The 23,017-nt window shown below is 42.5% G+C and overlaps 1 long non-coding RNA gene and 1 pseudogene across 1 annotated transcript; one reads left to right on the top strand and one right to left on the bottom strand.

Annotated features, from left to right (window-relative positions):
* Nucleotides 1-10,911: 10,911 nt before the first annotated feature.
* LOC146548547 (uncharacterized) lies at nt 10,912-12,843 on the top strand. The gene is made up of 3 exons (XR_014890389.1): nt 10,912-10,952; nt 11,165-11,257; nt 12,498-12,843. It is a non-coding gene; the product is annotated as an uncharacterized LOC146548547 (long non-coding RNA).
* Nucleotides 12,844-13,200: 357 nt separating this feature from the next.
* LOC146548548 (Ig kappa-b4 chain C region pseudogene) lies at nt 13,201-15,487 on the bottom strand (annotated as a pseudogene).
* Between the last annotated feature and the right edge of the window lie 7,530 nt (nt 15,488-23,017).

Genomic DNA, 23,017 nt, shown 5'->3' on the forward strand with positions numbered 1-23,017 from the left:
TGTTGTAAAATTTAAATAAAATTAATTAAAAACAATTTTGTTTTTGTAATGTGTTTATTTTACCGTCCCAACACTCTTGATTTATCTTAAAAAGAAAAAAGAAAAAAGAAAAAGAAAAAATGAAAATACTTATCAATGCAACTAAACACATTTTGCTATAAATCTAGTTAATTTTAGTTAGTTTTGTGAACATTCATTACAGTTTTGGTTAGTTTTCCTTTTTGTCTTGATTTTATTTCCGTTAACGCAAATTTTCAACTTCTAATTTTCGTTATTTCATTTGTTGTCTTTGATAATAATAACCTTGCTCTGCACCCTGGAATAAACATAATCAACTTGATCAACATTTTGCTGCGTGTCAATTCACCATCTTATCGATTCAAGTGCTCCATCCTTACGTGGTTTGTGACATTATGTTTATCTAAATCTCCACTTCGTCTCTAAATGTTTGAAGAATTTTTCAAGTTCGGGGTCAAATTTTGAGAATTTGACCATAAGTGAAAGTTATGGCGTTATCACCCCCTTTGGGGATTACCTTTTTCCAGTTTTGATGATATTCCTCCCCATTCTCTATTTTTTGCAAGTACCCCTCTTCGGTGGCGAGAAACTGTTGGTGTGGTCAAGCGGGTCTTGTAAAAACAAAAGCTCAGGACAGAACAGTCACCAATCATGTACTTCATTCAAAATTAACATATATTGAACTTCATATTGATCCTCTGAGTGTAATGGTACATTTTAATTTGCACTTCTCAAAACTAAAAACAATATTTTCTTTATTTTACTCTTGTTCTTGTGCAGCACCACCCCGCAGCACATGCCCCTGTTATTCTATCTTACTTTTAAATTGTTGACTACTTCAAGAAAGCGCCCAAAAGACGGGGACCAGTGTTTATCATTACATATCTCCATTTTGAGTGTGGCTGTCTATCATTCCCCTCTTATTCATAGACCTCGGTGGAGGGTTTTTTTTTTTTTGTTGTTTTTTTACCTCTATAAAAATTAATTGACTCTTTACAGTGACCCACTATGGTTAATAATAACAACATGTTCAGTCATGAGTGGAATCCAACCTTTTCTTCACTTTAGCATTTAACATTCCCAACCATATAATATGATACATTAATCGAAACACAGTTATTAAACACAATTTTCTTAATGCAAACATCAGTAACTCAAAATTAGCAACCAAAGGGTTAAGTCTGCAGTTCACGCTTCTGTGAAGCTACAGCCTCCCCCTTTGGTCTCTGTCATTCTTCTGATCTTGCAAACAAAACAAAGCAAGACAAAACATTCACCCTTCTTTTACAGGCTGGGTGAATTGTCTGTGGACATTCAATAATCCTAAAGTCGGCACCGTTTTTGTCTCAGTATCAAGTCAGTTAAAACTTTTAGTCATCAGTCCGTGACAGTCCAGTCATGCATACCTCCACACACATTCGTACCAGATATTGCTGATAATGGAGTCTCACGCGCAACCTATTCGAGCCTCCCTCACCAGCAAGATGACGTCATCATTTTAAAGGAAACAATTCCTTTTTTTAGGACTGGATTGACTCGCTGCAATCCTTTTAGGCTCAGGACTTCTCATCCGATCAGTGTCCCATATAAGTGAATTTCTCCCAAGCTCATTATAATCATGGAGAAAAAATACTTTGCGACTGTTTTCAATAAGAATATTTTATAGCGCTTTAAAGTTCAATCTCTCAGGCCTGGATTAAAGAGCTGATTTGTTAAATCAGGAACTCACAAAATACCAAAATATCACCACCGGTGGATCACACCTCTCAGATGTTCTTATCTCAGTGCACTGTAACAAAAGCACAAACAAACGTAACCAATAAAACACTCATATAATAACAGATACTGGGGCCCATTGCAAACATGTCCAAAGATCAAACCCTCTTTCTCTCTCTTAGAGAAAGAGAACAATCCAAACCTCACTGATAGAATCAACCTAGTGTCAAACAAAACCCAAAAATCAACCAAAACTTCACACACTATATTGTGTAGGCATACAGGCACTGTAACTCCTTTTTGCACTGACAAAAACATGTTTGATTAACTTAATTCAATAGTGGACACTGGTTGCACACAAATGTTTTGCTTTGGCAGAAACTTAAACAACTGAGTCAAATCAACACAACCTTTTCATATTCTCTCCGAAATAAAACTCACATCATTCACTCATCATTTTCGCTCTGTACCACTGCTCCTTATCAGGCTGTGTGAAGCACAATAAACAATTCAGTGGAGGCCTTGAGCCATACACAGACATCACGCACAGACATTGTTTTCACAACCAAACTACTTTAGACCCTGTCTCCTAAATCTACACAAATGCCCTCTGTGTGGCATGAAATGCATTTAACCAATAAACAATCAATGGCTTCTTATTGTTGTAACCGACTCCATATTTGGATGTTTGTGTGCAGCATTTGTTAGTAAAGCATTCTTCATTGCATCAGCGTGTGTGTGTATCACTTCTCAGTGAATTGAATCAGCATTTCGATTTTTTTGCACGTGTGTGTGTCATTTCTCACTCAGTCAACGAATGTATAGGTTCATATGTGTGTTTCTCTTCATTCTGAGTCAATGCATGTAGATGTGTGTGTTTGTGTGGGTGTTTGTGTTCATCACTTTCCTGTTCTGGTGTTCTGGGTAAACCACGGCCTGAAGCGTGCCCTGGGTCCTGCCCTCCTCCTTTTCAGTCCGTTTGCATCCGTTGGTGCTGCTGCTCAAAGTTCTGTCCATACTGGTTCTGGCCCCAGTTGAGGCAGTCCTTTTCTCCAGTGTCCTGCATCTTCTCCTTGTTCTGCTCCTCCTTAACTTGACCCTTTTGCTTCTGTAGCTCCTTCAGGGCTTGCTCCTGCTGTTGGAGCTTCTTCGTCAGGTTTGGCGGCCTCCTGCTCCAGCAAGCTCCGGCCTGATTTCAACTCCTGTGTCTGGGACTCCAAGCCTGATGGGTTCGATTATCAGCCAGCTCCTCCTGAGCCATGGTCAGTTTCTGCTCTGATGCCTTGAGCTCTTACTGAGGGCAGAAACCTCAGTCTTTTCCGTACAGGTCAGATTGAAGTCCATAGATGTTTCCCTTGCTTTGCTCCACGGCCTTTTACGGCTCTGCTGTTCGGCTCTTCTCAGAGTTCAGCTCCTGGCCGAGCCCCGACACCTGTGCCTTCAGCTTATTTTCTCCTGGTGTTTTGTCCATTCTGAGGTGCCTCCTGACCTCAGTTACTCCTCCTGTCTCTGGCACGCCCTTTTTGCTGCCCGATGATCATTGTTGGTCCATCACTGTCCTGCACAGCTTTGATGCAGAGTGGTTAAGGTCAGCATTGTTTTGCTCGGCCTCACTTTTCATCTGGGCTTAATGGGCGTCTCGTCACAGCTCTGTCAGCTGAAGCTGTCTTTTTTCATATGGCAAGAGTGTGAAGAGTGTGTGAGAGGGGTGTGTCCGATCAGGCACAATGCTGTTGGCTTTGCGAATGCCTCGTTTTCCAAATTCAGATTTTTATTTGTCATGTACACAGCAACAGAGAGAACAGTCTGTTGTTGGGATGGCTGAGGTCCTTCACGATCTTCCTGGCCTTGGTCCAGCACCGCCTGCTGTAGATTGAGTGCAGTTCAAGGTGCTCGGAGCGGATGGTGCGCTCAGCTGATCGCACAACCCTCTGTAGAGCTCGTCTGTCCGGCATGGTGCTGTTCCCGAAGCCTTTCTCAGTCTTCTCAGAAAGAAGAGACGCTGACGGAAATCTCCCCGTGTAGTGAAACGGGCCTTGGATTTAACTCTCTCCGTCTCTGCTGCATGAGATCATTTTCCTGCAGCACTGTTGACATTTTCAAGTTGTTGTTGTGGGTCCAGCTGCTGTAGCATTTGGTCAGGGTCACATCAAAGATGGTAGAGGAGAGAGCAAAGATGGTAGGGGAGAGCAGGAGTCCAGGGTCAGCCTCGGCTTTCCGGCAAAGCAGCCTGTAATCAAGCATAAAGAGAAAAAACAAAACAAAAACAAACGAACAGGAAAATGATGTTATTTTGGCTGCGTTATTCAGAGAGGGGAGGAACAACGGGACCAGGCCCTGTGTCAGCCTTCTCTCCCCCTTTTTTTGTTTTTTCTCACCATATAATCCACTCATGACCCACCAAGCTGACAGGACATCACAGGTACATGTTAAAATTCTTAAGATCGTGTTTAAAAGCACAAAAATTGGAATTTTCTTTCATCTGGTAATCACTTGTATTAATCAATCAGCAGAAAACATGTCACAATTTGACTTTTCTAACCACTAAATTTGTCGTGTTATCACTGGTTGGTCAGACCAGTGCCTTTTTTTCAAGTTAAGTTGTTGTCCTGAAACCCAGAGAGTTTATTTGTTAGTAGTGGATAAACTTTATTCTTTAACGGCGGGTGTATGTTAAGTTTCACTGCTTGAAACTTGCTGGAAAATCTTCACGTGTTCATGAATGTAAGCTGTTTCTTGGCTAATTTAACGTTTTTTTTCTCAAACAAGGCATTTCTCTAACATGTGCCTCTCTCTCACATTTCTCTGCTTGTGTGTTTTGTTTCACCTTTTGTTGTGATGCTCCGGACGCCTTCCCAACCTCCACAAGTCTGTTGGCCCCAATTTTATGTTTAAAAGCTTCTCTTAATTTCTCCTTTAATTCTCTGCTAGCTGCTGTCTTTTCCACAGCTGCTGATTCTTGCTGAGTGTGGTTTCCATTACTATAATTTGCTTCGGCTGCTGTGCTTGTGGGGGCAGTTGGTCCAGGCCCGTAGCCACCTGTATCAACACACTGAGAGATTTATTTAATATCATTTTTATCACAATCTTACTCTGCCGGCTGAAGTGCCGGTCTTAATCATGCTCGATTTATCTCTTCTATATCAAAACCCAGCCAAACATCAAACATTCACCCTAGTCATTCATAACCTTATTGGTAATATTATAATCAGCAAAATCAGCGTTTTAATTACAGGCATGTATCATTATTTGCAAATCATAATTATAAAACTCAAAAACATGCTAAACAGCAACAAAAGTCCTCTGTGCACGTCATAGCTCATTTGCATGCTCACACAGTCTAAAAATAGCTCGCAGCGCTGCAGTGCGCTGTCGTCACACACAGGGTCACACAAAGCTCAGACAAAACTCTATTATTTTATATTACAAAGACGTCTTATATTTACAACCACTGACAGGCCTGACAGATTCAGCGCCTAACAATTTTGACAAATTTATCATAACGGGTCCAACCGAAGAAAGTTAACTTTTTTGTAATCAATCAACCAGTATCTGTTTCTTCCAGAACAGCCTCTGGCCTAATCTCTAAAGAACCTAAACAATTTCGACAACTTTATCATAACGGGTCCAACCGAAGAAAGTTAACTTTTTTGTAATCAATTAACCAGTATCTGTTTCCACAGTCTCTGGCCTAAATTCTAAAGTCCCTAACTCAATTTAACTTTGTCCAAAAAAGCACATGACACCGTTTCCAACGATGAGGAGACTCGGTAACTCCTAGCTTATTTCAGGATGCCCTGTACCCCACAGATAAGCCAAACTGAACTAACCCTGTTCGACGACAGGTCAAAGCCGCGCGTCCACGGCCAGGAGGGGGCGTAACCCCCGGGCTATGCGCTTCTTAGCAGTTTCCGACTGCCGTCCTATAATAATTTTCACCTAACCGATTTTGACAAATTTATCATAACGGGTCCGACCGAAGAAAGTTAACTTTTTTGTAATCAATTAACCAATATCTGTTTCCTCCAGAACAGCCTATGGCCTAATTTCTAGAACAACACATAGCCAATTCCCTACCAAACTACTTGAGACTTTAACTCAATATCCTGGGACTAAAACCCAATATTTCTTCCTAGCGGTTTCCGACTGCATTAAACACTTCTTAGCAGTTTCCGACTGCATTAAACACTCATTAAACCATTAATTAACCATTAACCGACTTTAACTGCATAACACACACGGTGATTCTCATCAAAATCAAAACAGACCCTCTACCAGTAATTTCAGTGAGTAGACTTTAATTTAGTCATATCCAATTTGGCACACTTTGGAAATAATTCAACAGGTAGTGCCTTACCTTTAGATAAGCCGGCTTATGCCCACTCACGTCAGACCACTGGCTTGTGCCTGTCCGTTTGACAACCTCGGACCGTCCAAACCTCTAACTTCCACCCCAATACCACAGGACGAGCCCCCAAACTGTTACGGATTCAAATATTGGGGATGGAGACAAGAGAAAAAACCACAATAACAACACTGGTCCGGCCGGGTTGAGTCAAACGATGATTTTAATGAACACACGCGTGGGAGATGGACACTGTATGCAGACAGCCTCGGATCTCAAAATGGTGGAGCATTGCTCAAACTCTTATAGCCTCTGGTGCCTCCACCTTATCATAAAACCTAAACATTCACATGCTTTCTCTCACACAGCGCATAAGCTACGACCTTGGCTCCCCGTCTATCTGCTCCTGCTGAGATGGGGCAGAAAACTCCAGTATATTCTGTTCTCTTCTAATCAGACAAATAAGGCGATGACTTTCTGCGAACAGTATTTCTCATAACTCAGCAGTATAATGCATCATAAAACAATATCATTCATCCACAATAAATCAGCAGTCTAATGTAATGCAAATCAGTTTAACTAATGCAATAGTTATCAGCTTCTTCTAATTCAGGAGAATAATGCCAACTAAAACTACATAATAATTCCCAATCTTTAACTAGGGGTATAACATGGCATAAAATAATATTATAATCTAACAATGGATTCACTAAAAGTCTTTAAATGTGTTTTTAACAATCATCATCAGATCAACCAAACTCCCTGTTGGAGTCAGTCAGTTCATTTCCATAGAGAGTCACTTTGCATCAGCAGCACCATGCTCCAGTGCTCTGGGAGAGTTTATAGTCCTGAGAGTTGAACACTGGATGACTGACAGCTGTCCTTCATCACAACAGAAGCCACAGAAATCCTCCTCATCAAAAACATGACTTTGATCTGCGTCCTCATCTGGACTCTCCTCTGCTGCTGCTTCACAGGTAAAGTCCAGAGAATCAAACTCCTCTCCTCTATCAACATCTGTCCCTCTGAAATGAAGCCCACAAAACCATGAAGCTGCTTTATGTTTTTGTCTCTGTGTCCTCAGAGTCTAAACCTCAGGTCCCAGTGACTCAGCCTGGAGCAGTGAGCTCTGCTGTGGGAGGAACTGTCACCATAAAATGTACAACTGGACAGAATGTTTGGAGCTCCAACCTTTTATCCTGGTACCAACAGAAAGATGGAGGAGTTCCCAAACTGTTCATTTACTATGCTACCACTCGAGCATCAGGGATTCCAGATCGTTTTACAGGCAGTGGATCAAACAAAGATTTCACTCTGAACATCAGTCAGATTCAAACTGAAGATGCAGCAGTTTATTACTGTATGGGTGGATTTGATAGCAGCTACTGGGAACTGCGCACACAGTGAAAAGCCGTCGTACAAAAACCTCCCTCAGTCAGACTGAACAGAAGGTGAAGTGACTGCTGTGCCTGGAAGATACTGCAGAGACTGATACAGTTCACTGAGGACACACACACACACACACACACACACACACACACACACACACACACACACACACACACACACAGCTTTTCAGGCAACTTTCACAAAATGCAATGATATCCAAATCTCATAATCATATCAATTTAAACCAGGACCTTTTTGTTTTCTATTAAATAAATATTAGTGTTTTTATTTTTTTATTTTTGATAAAGTCAAAAATATTTAAAGTCTTGTAAAAACAATGAGTCTCCAAACACTTTTCAGATGGCTGATCCCCAATCAAATAGCAATAATGCTAATACTGATATCAAAAATATTCATTAAAGTCAGAAAGTAGTTTGTATTCAGTCTGAAAATGTACAAATTGCAACATTACTTCATTGTTTACTTTGATGCTGTTTATTAGTTGTATCTCAATACTGGTACGACCTTTTTGACAACACAAAATATTTGCTTCATTCATTAAAATGTTGAAATAATCAGTTTTAATAAGCTGTGAAAAATGAAGGGAGAAAATTAATGATTAATAAATATAATATTTTTATTTACAAACATTATCATTGTTATCAAGATAATACATAGGAATACAAGTTATTTACAAACAAACACGATTTACTGTGTTAACACAGTAAATCTAATTAGCCTGTTGATTTATCCATTATATGTCTTTTTTTCTTCTTTTTTTAACTAGTTTATTTATTTCAATGAATCAGTCTGTTTTTAACCAGATCAAAACTGTTGTTTAATAAAATGTGTTAAATGTTTTTTTGTTTTTTTTTAAATCCATGTTAATGTATTTATATACATATATAACAAACAGCAGAAATAACAGGACATGTTCTGTTGAAAAATCTTTATTGTTGTAAAATCTTGAGACAAGTTCATAAAACAGGCAACAAAGAGATGAAGAATAAAGAGACTGAGATTGAAAAAGACTGCAGACTGAGAGCTGTAGCAAAGTTTAAACAACAACAACAACAACAACGTCATGTCCCCAGTGAATCAGCTCAGGACTGTCTGCTGCACCCTGGGGCTCCTGCTCACTTCACAATCAATGCTGCTGCATCTGCAGCCGTCAACGATCCAGGACAGACTCCAGTCTGAGGGGAAGCCCTTGTTGGCCAAAATTCGTTTACAAACACAACTCACTAAAACAATTTTCTGCATAAACAGAGATATTTACTATACAATTAACCCTAATCTGAAACCAAGGAAGATGATGCAGAAGAATTTTTATTCATGTAAAATTTAGTTTATCCACAACTTACTGTGAAGATCATACAAAGAAAAATCATTGAAGGAACTGGTTTATCAACAGCAAGTAGGTAAAAATTTCAAACACAAATTTAGACATAAATTTCTGTCAGCCTCCCTGTGATATCAGGAAAAACAACAAAATAAAGTTTGGATGTTTTTTATCTCACCCAACAGCCAACAACTGAAGCAAATATAACACATTATTGTTGGAGATTTTGCGCTCAAAGAGCATTTGTTAACTGTCTATAAATTCTACAGGGTTCATGTGTGTCACATGCTAAATATGCTGTGAAAAACTTTTTTTAAACAAGTCCTGCTGGAGTCAGATGATTTCCATAGAGAGGCACTTTGCATCAGCAGCACCATGCTCCAGTGCTCTGGGAGAGTTTATAGTCCTGAGAGTTGAACACTGGATGACTGACAGCTGTCCTTCATCACAACAGAAGCCACAGAAATCCTCCTCATCAAAAACATGACTTTGATCTGCGTCCTCATCTGGACTCTCCTCTGCTGCTGCTTCACAGGTAAAGTCCAGAGAATCAAACTGCTCTCCTCTATCAACATCTGTCCCTCTGAAATGAAGCCCACAAAACCATGAAGCTGCTTTATGTTTTTGTCTCTGTGTCCTCAGAGTCTAAACCTCAGGTCCCAGTGACTCAGCCTGGAGCAGTGAGCTCTGCTGTGGGAGGAACTGTGAGCATCAAGTGTAGGACCAGTCAGGATGTTTATGGCAACAACTATTTATCCTGGTACCAACAGAAAGATGGAGGAGTTCCTAAACTGCTCATTTACTATGCTAGCACTCGAGCATCAGGGATTCCAGATCGTTTTACAGGCAGTGGATCAAACTCTGACTTCACTCTGACCATCAGTGGAGTCCAGGCTGAAGATGCAGCAGTTTATTACTGTAAAGGAGAATTCCCTTCTAGCACTTGGGAGCTCTTCACACAGTGAAAAACAGTCGTACAAAAACCTCCCTCAGTCAGACTGAACAGAAACTGCAGTAACTTCCAGCTGCAGCAGAGACTGACACAGTTCAATGAGCACAAACACAATTTCATGAAGGGACTGAATTTTTCATCATATCACTCAGAAATCTAAAGTTCACTATTAAATGATTATTATGTTGGAAACTTCTTTCTACCCACTCAAAACTCAGGAAATCTCAAACTGTCACGGTTGTTGCTGTGAATCTTTGAGAAGTTAGAAGATGCTTGATCATGAACTTTGACCTCAGCTTCATAATGGATCACAGACACGCTGTCTTTAAATAAAAGAAACAAATCTCAACACTCAGTCACTCTGAAGCTCAACGATTTGTGAAGATTATATCGAATCAGTTTAAAGTCAAATACATACAGGTTTACATTCAGCTCTGATGACACCAGAGTTTTTCAGTTTTTTCTCGTCTTCATGTTCAGACAACAAACATTTGAAAGTGAGGCCTTTAGCCTGCATGTTAGCAGCTTTCAGCCAATCAGAGCAGAGTTCAGGATGAATAAAGTCACTTAGTGCATTAGTGTGAACTCATCTGCCTTGTGCAAAGAGGACCTTCTGTTCATTTAGATCAGCCACAGAAGAGCTCAGGCACACATTTCATAAACAGCTTCACTATCATTAGCGCACACACTGATGCTAAATCAGTAGCATTTCAAGCCAAGCAGCACCCATCAACAAGGATTCCTGTCACTCTGTTGACGTCAGAATGAGTCTCATGTCATGTTTTCTTTAGGCTTCCAAGTTCACACAATTCTACCTTTGAGTTTAAATTTTCTTCAGAATTCTGAAAAGGGCATGAAACCAAATATTTACTTTGTTTTTTTGTTGTTTTTAATAATTACTTTGCTTCACTTCAGAATTTTTTTTATAATCTACAATTAACTGTCAGAACATTCGATGTCCTCAATATGTAATAATGTAAAGTGGAAATGGCTTCAGTACTGAGAAGGAAACAGCTGCAGCTGACTGACTCTGTGTGTTTGCATATGTGTCCTGCCTCTCTGCTCACAGCTGTTAAGAGGCCAGTGTTGATCAGTGGCTGTCCAGGCCTTTCAGAGCCACTCACACAACAGCAGCACAATGATGATGTCACTGACTCTACTGCTGCCCACCCTGGGGCTCCTTGTTCAGGGTGAGACTCTCTGTGAAAACTTTGCTTCAGCATGCAGCCAGGTTCACCACAATGATGTTCTGCTCTGATGGAGAAACTCTGAAACCAGCAGCACTGACCTTCTTCCATCTGTTCTCCATGTTAGAGAAATGATCCTCGAATGTTTGGATGTTGATCATCTTTCTCTGAGCTCAATTTGTCTCAATAACTCTTCTCCTCTTTTTATGTTTCAGGTTCATCAGCAGAAATCGTCCTGACTCAGACTCCTAAAGCTCAGTCTGTTGTTCCAGGACAGACTGTTTCTGTCAGATGTAAAGCCAGTTCAGGTATGGGTAGCTACCTCCACTGGTATCTTCAGAAACCCTCAGAAGCTCCTAAACTGCTTGTTTATTATGCAACAAACCGTCAGTCTGGAGTTTCTGATCGTTTCAGTGGAAGTGGATCTGGGACTGACTTTACTTTGACCATCAGTGGAGTTCAGGCTGAAGATGCAGGAGTTTATTACTGTGGACAAAGTGGTTACAACTTCCCGTTCACACAGTGAAAATCTGTTGTACAAAAACCTCTCAGCTGAAGAGGAACTGATCTGAAGCAACAGCTGCAGAACAAACTAAAAGACTGGGAGGAACGATTACTTTAATATTTACTGTGGAAGTTCATTTGTGTACACTGTGAGATTATTATATTATCTTATGCCGCGTTATACCCCTAATTAAAGGTTGTGAAATTATTATGTAGTTTTAGTTTGCATTATTCTCCTTACAAGAGTAGTCCATCAGTCTGACTCATTCTTAGTTTCTACATTTATAATAATAGACAGTCTGTCCAGAGAGAGAAAATAGACTTTAGAGAAACTGAGAGTTCAGATAAAAAGACACGAGCTCTTTTCTATTTGTAAGCTGTTAAATATTAAACTGATCCTTCTGTGGAGCTCAGCTGCAGTCCTTCATCAAATCCAGAAAATCATTGTAGTCACATCACAACTAGTGTCTATAATATTCTGATATTCTGCTGATTAACAAATCAAGCAGGCTGTTATAACAGTGTTTGTAGGGGATGTGTTCAGTGAAGATTTAGCCTCATTTGGATATTTCCAGCACAAACAAATCACTGTTACTGTTGTAAAAACTTAAAGTTATTTAGTCAGTTTCCAAAGTATTAATGTAGACAGAACAAAGAACTAAAATGTTTCTCTTTAAAATAATATCTTACTAATGCTTAAAAGTGTGACATTAATATAAAGTCGTACCTAAATCTGAAACCACTGAAAATAAGATGTGATCATCATCCTGACAGACCGTGGTCTTTGTCTTGTGTTAAGAGGTTTAGTGAAGTGAGTTTCTCTCATTTTGCTGTGAACACCAGAAGAGATTAACTTCTATATAAGTTGATTAAAGCAGACATGTAGTCTCTCATCTGCCTGCATTCCTGTGTTTGTTCTGTTAGTCTGTTCTTAACATCATGTCCACTTCAAGCTCAATTCTGTTGTCATTATTTGAGTCCAGTTATTGTCTCGCTGCCTTCTGTGAGTTACTCAGCCTCTGTTTTGTGTGCTTTAACTCTCAGACTCCTGATCTCCACCTCATCCTGACAATTAGAGATCCTCAGCTAAGTCTCCACCTGCTTCACCTCTGCCACCACCAGCTTCTAGACTCTTCTCTGCTTTGGTGCTTCATCAGAGTTTCACTGTCAAATAGTTCATTAAACTTCAGTAAATCTTCACTTAAACTTGATTTAAATGATTTCTGTTTAAACATACAGATGACACCCTGCTCTTTAATTTTACTTATTAGGTTTTAGATCAGATTAAAATGTAGATCATAAAGCAGCTTTGAGACTAGAAATTATGAAGAGCACACAGATAATCTATGGTTGACATGACCTCAACATCTTATAGAGAAATATTTAATATGTGGATTAAAAAATATATTTAACCATTTTCACTGCACATTACACTTGATGTGTCTGTTTACATTTTTATTTTGGTCTGGTTTTACAAATATTACAAAATCTTAATTTTTTAATGTGCATTTATTAAACTCACAGAGTCAAAGAACATGTTTTCTCGGTACGTTTTTATTCTTTTAAGAGTTTGAAATATCAGCTTTACAACAGACACAAAAGGATGAAACTAGAGGAGATTGATGCTCTGATTGTTGTCATTATGAGATGGAAATATGACTGTTTGATGAGTTTATTTTTTAAATCTGCAAACACAAAGAAACAAAGAGACAGAAGAAAATCAACATCAAAGACTCAGTGATTGACATCAGGACTGGGAACACTGGTCTCTCCTCAGTATCTCTGAGACCAGAGACTGGGAGCCCTGGGTGGCCTCACAGGTCACAGAGCCCACCTTCCCCCACTGGTCTGCAGTGAGCGTCAGGGTGCTGCTCCAGCTGTAGAGGCCGTCATTCTGCAGCACTCCAGGAGTCCTGCTCTCCTCCCCTCTGATGCTGCTGCTGCCACTGCTGTCGCTCGTCTTCCAGGACAGACTCCAGTCTGAGGGGAAGCCCTTGTTGGCCACACACATGAGCGTGGCCTTCCCCTGCTCCAGCTCCTTGTTGGAGGGACCCAGCACCTTCAGGGCGGGGCGGGTATCACCTAGGAAACACCAATCAGCTTAGAGGACAGGAACCACAATTTGAATTTCTCCGTTAAGAAGTTTCTGTCAGGTGTTTTTTCTGCTCCACCAGTCATTCACTCACACATTGTTTCACTTCCCTTTCAGAAACCTCTCATGCATATCAGCACAGAGAGAATCATCACACAGTTTGAGCTGAAATATGTTCAAACTACACTGGAAATAAAAGAAGCAGATGTGGAAACATTTACAGCAGAAGTTTGGCTTTAAAATGATTAGAAGTCTAAATCATGGACGACTGAAGAAATGAGTGGACACAAGCACAGAGCAGCTACTCATTCATACAGATTTGAAATGTTATTGAACAGCTCACATGATTTCAAACTAAATCTGAAACATCTGACACGATAAAAACATCAGAAAGCAAACTTTGACTCATCCAAACAGCAGCTGATGTGGATGAAATTTACAAACTAATCATAAGATGATGAAGTTTACTCTTGTCTACATTTTACTGTGACAGAAATGTAGATTAAACAAGAGAAACTCGCAGAGCTCATCTGAATTAGTCCAGTAAAAAGGACAAACATCAAAAACTAAATTATTTTAAATAAAAAAAATACTTTTGTCTCATCTAAGCAGTCTAACAAATAATTATTAAATAAAATGATACAATATTTAATAATAAACACAGTTTAATTAACTTACTTCCAACATCCAGTCTGGTTCCTCCACCAAAAGTCCACCACAGTGATACAAACTCATTGAGGCGCCGTACAAAAACCTCTGACTGTAGAGAGACACGGCTCTCTGACTCTGTCAGACTGAACTAAACCTACAAGCCCTCAAAATACAACTTTATCATCAGAACTACAAATAATAATTAATACTATGAAGTATCCCAGATTTTCATTGGAAATTGTCCTGAGTGTCTGAATATTCATTTCCAAAGCTGACTTTGTTTCTTAGGACAAAATTTATGAATAAAATAATTAATCAGTTACACAAAAAGTTTCCTAGCCTTTCATATTAAATGAAATTAAAGAAAAGAAAATTAAATTAAAGAGAAAAAGGACATAGAAGTAACTTTGTTTTTGACTTACTTCCAACATCCAGTCTGGTTCCTCCACCGAACGTGTACCACAGTGATACAAACTCATTGAGGCGCCGTACAAAAACCTCTGACTGTAGAGAGACACGGCTCTCTGACTCTGAAACAAACAAACTCAACAAAATCATTCACTGTTTGTATCATTTAATAATATTATAATAGTGTAATTAAAACAAATAAAGCCCATTACAACAATATTTAAAGAATATGATTTCAAAATGTAGATTTTACAGCTTTCACATGTGAAAACATCTCTTGAAACCTGGCACTTATTTTTTCACAACTCTAAACACTGAAACTAATTCTCAGCCTAAAACGCTTCAAAAAAACTTCAGATTCATGTAGTTATGTTTTGAATTTCACAAAAATATTAAGTTCTGGAAAGTGTACCAGCATTTTTTTCTATAATTTTTTTTTAATTTCTGAAGGAACATGTCCATTGTTAAGACGCTGCCTACACATACAGGGTTTATTTAATGAGTTTTTATTTCTATTTTGGAATTCTGTCTACAAATAATGGTGTTTTAGGAAGTTTTGAAAATTCCTTCCAGGTAGAGAAGACTGTGCTCTGTGCTGTTCTCACTGTGAAGGCTTCTAACTGGTAAACATTACCATTCAATTCGGGTTTTATCACCATGTGTTGCTTTGGTTCACTTTTGACATGTTTCACACACACACACACGTTTTCAAACGACTTCACTGACATTTATTCGTGAACACTTAAATGAACTCCAGTAAATGTTTCCCCATCACTGCTTTTCTCAGTTGCTTTGGTGAAAGTCTTACATCAGGAACGTCATTCTCACCACTCTTAATGCAGCTCTCCAAATATGTAAGGCCTTTTTCACCACACAGACTCATCTATGCAAAAGACACTTCATAAAACACTTTCACCGTCGTTTTAAGACATCAAAACAGGTTTTTTTGTTTTGTCATTTTTCTCAAAACCTCACCTACTTTGGAAAGAGTACTGCAAAAAATGTAGGCCTAATGTCACAAGGGGCCAAAGGCCTGTACGAAACTGGACTCAAATGCTGGACCACATGTGGAGACGGTTGAGTTTGCTTCACACAAATCTTTATTTGGCACAAAAACACAGAGTTATACTTGACGTGGGATTCCTGACAAGAAAACGTAGCGTGGTGGCCTAAGGTGGCGTGGTGATCAAGAGGGAGAGAGGAAAAGGGGGTTAGTGGGTTCACAGACTTCTCCAGGTGTGGTTGAATTTTAAAGAGGAGTATGGCTTATGTTGCAGGTGGAGTTGGTGGTACTTTGAGGGGAGTAGGTGAAGGTCCAGCTGAGCTGAATAGATTTAAGATGGGCTGACCTGAGCTCCAAGGGATCCTGTGAGAAGCAGTGGGAAGAGGGCAGCAGGTGTGATATTGAAATCCTTCCCAGGAGACGGAGCATGAAACTGCAGTGAGTATGGCCGAGTGCATAGACTTGGGCAAGGAGCATGAAGCATGGTAGCCTGTTACCACCGAGGGTAAGTTGGCAAACTAGCAGTGAAGAGACGGCAACGCTGGTCTTAAATATCCTGAGTAGGTTGCTCCAGATTGGCTCCATGTGAGGAGATGACGGCTCTGCCCAGGGGCAGACACAGGAGAACATGGTGGAAATTTACCAGCAGCTCACCCGGACTGTGACAGCTAATGAGAAGTTTAAAACTGTTTTCAGAAACAAAAATCACGTCTGATGTTTTTTTGTATTTTTTGTATTTTTTTTTTCTTACCAAGTGGATCATCATGGCCTTGCCATATAGGTCCATTTGATTGACCTTTATTATAATTATGAATTTATTTTATTTTCAGTTACAAACGGGACAGACATGACAGGGAGAAAGAATGAAAGAAAGAGAGGGAGAGAAAGAAAGAAAACCAAAGGGGAGAAGAGACTGTGAGAAGGGGGGGAAGAGAGAAAAAAAAACAAACAAACAGAAAAAACAAAACTCCTGGGTCACCTGTATGGAGAAAAAAAAACAGAGGAGACAGCAAACAACAGAGAGCAACATAATAAGAAAAAAAAAAAAGCACCATCACAATAAACTAGCTAGTCATAGATATCAATAGTTACTAAATAATAAACGATATTGTGCAGCACGCAAGCTAGACAGCGCACAGTGTGCTTTGAGGCAGCAGCCAAGAAAGCTTTAGTCCGCGTCTGTGAATACCCATGTGTGCATACCTGTGTGGATCAGCATGCTTGCATTCCAAAGGTTTCTCCATGTAATGATCTGCTAGGGAGTGTGGGGAGCCACAGCCCCGTCCTCCAGGGTGTGAAGCGGGTATGGAGGAGATCAAAACTCCAGACATCCAGAGGCCCCCAGAACACAAGAGACCAAGGAAGACCCACAGAGGGGCAGCCGCGCCACTGTCCCAGTAAGAGCTAAGGAGAGTCCCAGATGAGGGCTCATTCAGCAAAACTTACAAAACTGATGAAATGGAGAAAAGCAAAATAATACTCATTAAACTATATGTGTGTTCTGCTCACATCATCCACACATTCTCAGCCTGGCTGGGGGGCTTCTTTGCCCAGCCTGGAGGCTCCCGGTGCAGACGGCTCCCTGTGATAGTGTTTCCTCACCTGGCTCATGTAAAGATTGATTGATTGATTGATTGATTGTTTACTACAGTGCCGTGATCTTCCTCGTGCTGTGTGTGTTTTGTTAGATTCTTCCCAGTTTAGGTTTTGTGGAGTTTTCTGTTCAGCAATAAAAGCTGCCACTTTGAGTTCAGTCCTGTTTCCAGTGAGTTTGCGTTTGGGTCCAATTCCTGCCTGGACACAGCCCGATCACGACAGTTGTGAGCTGTGAGTTGTGGATCAATGAAGTAACGAATCCCTTTATTAGTGTAGAAACAACAGCAGTGTGTATGTGTGTATAAAACAACGAGAAAGGCTAATTTGATTGGGGAAAAGCATCACTGATGTGAGAACTGCAGCAAAGCGACTGAGAGAAACTGTAATATATGTTGGAGGTGGATGGTACTGGAGGAAATCATGTTGTATCATGATGTTTGAACCATATTTAATTTTGGATCACAGCCATCTGAATGGTGTCCTACAGCAATATTTTAAAATTGACATTGAACTTATTTTAAAAATAATCAATTAGTAGTTCTTCAAACGCATCAGGATCTGCGTGGCGTACAGAATGTTGTAAAAACATGTAGTGAAGTCCAGACCTTTACTTTTTCACATTGTGCCTCTAAACTTGGTCAGATGATTTCCATAGAGAGGCACTTTGCATCAGCAGCACCATGCTCCAGTGCTCTGGGAGAGTTTATAGTCCTGAGAGTTGAACACTGGATGACTGACAGCTGTCCTTCATCACAACAGAAGCCACAGAAATCCTCCTCATCAAAAACATGACTTTGATCTGCGTCCTCATCTGGACTCTCCTCTGCTGCTGCTTCACAGGTAAAGTCCAGAGAATCAAACTCCTCTCCTCTATCAACATCTGTCCCTCTGAAATGAAGCCCACAAAACCATGAAGCTGCTTTATGTTTTTGTCTCTGTGTCCTCAGAGTCCAGAGGACAATATACAGTGACTCAGCCTGGAGCAGTGAGCTCTGCTGTGGGAGGATCTGTGAGCATCAAGTGTACGACCAGTCACAATGTTAATGGCAACTATTTAGCCTGGTACCAACAGAAAGATGGAGGAGTTCCTAAACTGCTCATTTACTATGCTAGCAATCGACAATCAGGGATTCCAGCTCGTTTTACAGGCAGTGGATCAAACTCTGACTTCACTCTGACCATCAGTGGAGTCCAGGCTGAAGATGCAGCAGTTTATTACTGTATGGGTGAATTCTATGCTAACAGTCAGTATTCGTTCACACAGTGAAAAACAGTCGTACAAAAACCTCCCTCAGTCAGACCGAACAGAAACTGAAGTGACTGCTGCAGCTGGAAGATACTGCAGAGACTGATACAGTTCACTGAGGACACACACACACACACACACACACACAGCTTTTCAGGCAACTTTCACAAAATGCAATGATATCCAAATCTCATAATCATATCAATTTAAACCAGGACTTTTTGTTTTCTAATAAATAAATATTAGTGTTTTTATTTTTTTTATTTTTGATGAAGTCAAAAATATTTAAAGTCTTGTAAAAACAATGAGTCTCCAAACACTTTTCAGATGGCTGATCCCCAATCAAATAGCAATAATGCTAATACTGATATCAAAAATATTCATTAAAGTCAGAAAATAGTTTGTATTCAGTCTGAAAATGTACAAATTGCAACATTACTTCATTGTTTACTTTGATGCTGTTTATTAGTTGTATCTCAATACTGTTACGACCTTTTTGACAACATGTAACCCTGGTTAACATAGCTAACAACAAATAAAAGCCTGTTAGTAAAAACAGTCATAAGAAATATATTACAGGTGATAAATAGTCAATAAATAGATCATAATGGTTAGAAAATTCATTAAAAACATCAGCAATGATATAATTCATGGTATAGGATTTCATTTGTGTTTAAAAACATGTTAAAAGGGTACAGAACTTGCTAATTCATGGTGTTTTATGTTAATTCAGGTAAAATGGCTAAAATATGTGTTGAGACTCTTATTGTGAAAGGGCACGCTGCAGCGTGACTCCTGTGATTAGCCACACCCAATCGGGTTGTTCCTTCTTTTGATGCTCGAGAGGGAGAAATGCAGACAGTCCTTGCAGAGCTGCTGCTTAAATGAGTGAAAAAAATAGTAAAAATAAGCCAAAAATCTACTTAAAGCCATTTTTGTACTCTGGAGAATGTATTTTTGTTTTTCCGACCTGTCCTTGCCTTGGTGACGTTGTGAACATAACCGAACGGGACTTGGTGAGTTCAGAAATTGTCTTTTATTTCATGCAAGAAATTTTTGTTGTATTATATTGCTCATTTCATGCAAATGGAGAGCCAAGGTAGCAGATTTATGTTGTTTTATGTTAAAAACGGTGGATTCGTGCTTAAACGACACACAGGCTGCAGTTCAAAGGCCTTTGACGGTGTTTCAGCGCGCCATATTGGCGTCACCTCATTTACGGCTAAATAAGCTGGAAAAAACGGACTTTTACTGTTATTTAAGGGCTACCCGTGTGTTATTTTCGAATGTTTATGCACTTTATTTTGTTGTTGTCACGGCTCAACGGCACGAGGGAACAGGGATGGACACAGGCGCAGAAACCAACCCGGAAGCGAGGTGACAGAAAACAAATGATTTATTTCCGCCCACAGGAAAACAAAGGTGAAACACAAAGCGACGCCACCACACTAGTGGCGCGTAGGATTCGTCTGTGATAATGAGGGCGACCTAGACACCTCTAGGAGACGGCTGAACAGCGGGGACAGCGGGGAGGTAGAAACAGGACTAGGTAGGGCCCGGGGCACTGGAACAAGAGGAGATCACGATCAGAGGGATCCAGCAGACAACCAATAATCCTCCGCAGTTGAATTGAATTGCCTTACTTGGTTTCAGATGGAGGGGACAGGTGGAGCGGAAAACCCGGAAGCGGTCGAGGCGTGGGGAGGCAGGCAGGTGAGCCGTGGGCCGGCAGGCCACGTTGTGTGAGCAGCTGGCGGCCCAGGTCCAGGAGGACGGGAGCGAGGGGAACAAGATCTCCACTCCGGGTGCTATCGCTGAGGACAAGAAAAGACAGGTCAGTCATCACACGGCGTTAAGACAAGGTTTAGGATGCTCCACTGAACTAACATGGGAATAGCAGATACTCAGGCGATGAGTGGTTGAGAGCGCAGGTCTGATATACCGCTGGCACGATTGCTCACAGGTGGTCAGCCAGGGAGGGGCAACCGGACTCCGCCTAAAGGAGGAGGAGCCGCTGTCTGAGACCTGCAGGTGCCCAACCAGACCATGACACCACCCCCCCCTCAAGGGTCGCCTCTCGGCGACCGGCCTCTGTAGAATGCCGAAAGCAAGGCGGGGTCGAGAATCCGGGACCGGGGAACCCAGGACCTCTCCTCCGGCCCGTACCCCTCCCAGTCGACCAGGAACTGCCTGCCCCTTCCCCGGCGGCGTACATCCAGGATGCGGCGGACCGTGAAGGCAGGATGCCCACCGATGAGCCGGGCGGGCGGCGGGGCAGCAGGAGGCGGGCACAACGGACTCACAACAACCGGCTTGACTTGGGAGACGTGGAAGGTCGGGTGGACCCGTAAGGAGGAGGGCAACTTTAGCCTGACCGCGGAGCGGCCAACCACCCGCTCCACCTCAAAAGGACCGATGAAGCGTGGGGCCAACTTGCGGGAGTCCGTCCTGAGGGGAATGTCTCTGGCGGATAGCCACACCTTCTGTCCCCGGGCGTAGGCAGGTGCCGCCTTGCGGCGGCGATCCGCGTAGCGGCGCTGGCGGGCGACGGACAGGCCCAAGGCCCGGCGGGTGCGCGACCACACCCGTCGGCAGCGTTGCAGATGGTGCTGGACGGAGGGGACCTCAAGGTCGGTCTCGCGCTCCGGAAAAAGGGGTGGCTGGTAGCCGAGAGAGGCCTCAAAAGGCGAGAGACCCGTCGCTGACGAGGTGAGGGAGTTGTGTGCGTACTCCGCCCACGGCAATAACGATGACCAGGAAGCCGGGTTGGAGGCAGCGACGCAGCGGAGAGTGGCCTCCAATTCCTGGTTGAGGCGTTCAGTCTGACCATTAGTCTGAGGGTGGTGTCCAGAGCTCAAACATGGCTTCGCTCCCAGGGATGTACAGAACGCCCTCCAGACCTGCGATGTAAATTGCGGTCCCCTGTCTGAGACGACCTCCGAGGGTATCCCGTGCAGCCTAAACACATGGTCGACTAGCAGATTAGCGGTTTCAGTGGATGTGGGGAGTCTCTCGAGGGCAACAAAGTGAGCTGCTTTGGAAAACCTGTCGACCACAGTGAGGATCGCGGTCTTGCCAGAAGAAACAGGTAGACCAGTAACGAAATCCAAAGAAATATGCGACCAGGGGCGCCGTGGAATAGAGAGAGGCTGCAGCAACCCAGCCGGGCGTTGCGTGTTAGATTTGCCCCTAGCACAAACACAGCAGGCGGCCACATACTCCTTGACATCTTTATCAATAGACCCCCACCAGAAATACCTTTTAATAAGGGCACTCGTCCGCGCGCCTCCTGGATGGCAGGAGAATCTCCCCTTGTGGACCCAGTCGATCACTTTGGAGCGGGCCGCCTTAGGGACAAAGCGGCGGTCAGGGGGCCCTGTGCCGGGGTCCGGCTCGGTCTCCAGTGCCCGACGGATGTCCTCCTCCACCTCCCACGTGAGGGAACCAACCTTGACGCTCGCAGGGAGGATGGTGGGCACGGCGGACGACTCCCCCGCGGCGTCAAACTGCCGGGAAAGGGCATCCGGTTTCACGTTGCGGGACCCTGGGCGGTAAGAGATTGAAAAGTTAAAGCGACTGAAAAACATGGACCAGCGTGCCTGACGTGAGTTCAGTCTCTTGGCTGCACGAATGTACGTCAAGTTCTTGTGATCTGTCCACACTATGAATGGGTGCTCCGCCCCCTCGAGATAGTGCCGCCACTCCTCCAAGGCCAGCTTCACAGCCAACAGTTCCCTATCCCCCACGTCGTAATTCCGCTCAGCAGGTGATAAACGACGGGAGAAAAAGGCGCACGGATGGAGCTTGGACGCCGTGCCGGAGCGCTGGGATAACACCGCCCCCACCCCGATGTCAGATGCATCCACCTTGAGAATAAACTGTCTCCCGGGGTCGGGGTGAACCAAAACCGGCGCCGAGGTAAACAGTGCCTTTAACTTGGTAAACGCTGCTCCGGCCTCCTGGCTCCAAATAAAAGGGAGCTTCGGTGACGTCAGCCGGGTCAGCGGCGCTGCTACCTGGCTGTAGTTCCTGACGAAGCGCCGGTAGAAGTTTGCGAAGCCCAAGAAGCGCTGCAGATGCCGCCGGGACGCAGGTACGGGCCACTGCACGACTGCCGTAACCTTAGCCGGGTCAGTCTTCACCTGCCCCCCCGCGAGGACGTAGCCCAGGAAGGAGACGGAAGGTGAGTGGAACACGCATTTCTCCGCCTTTACGTACAATTTGTTTTCCAGCAACCGCTGCAGCATGGCTCTGACGTGCGCCCGATGTTCCACCACGTCTTTGGAAAAAATCAGAATATCGTCGAGATAAACGAAGACGAAGCGGTCCAGGAAATCTCGCAGGACGTCGTTCACCAGGTTTTGAAAGACCGCCGGGGCGTTTGTGAGACCGAAGGGCATCACTAAATATTCGAAGTGCCCCAAGTGAGTGTTAAAAGCGGTTTTCCACTCGTCGCCCTCCCTGATTCTGACGAGGTGATATGCATTCCTGAGGTCTAACTTGGTAAAAATGGTGGCACCGTGAAGCGGCTCAAAGGCGGAACTGATCAGCGGCAATGGGTATTTGTT

The sequence above is a fragment of the Mchenga conophoros genome, linkage group LG22, assembly GCF_057382185.1.
Source record: "Mchenga conophoros isolate Kocher_MC1m ecotype Shallow Benthic linkage group LG22, M_conophoros_male_GT1.1, whole genome shotgun sequence".
NCBI classification, from domain to species: domain Eukaryota; kingdom Metazoa; phylum Chordata; class Actinopteri; order Cichliformes; family Cichlidae; genus Mchenga; species Mchenga conophoros.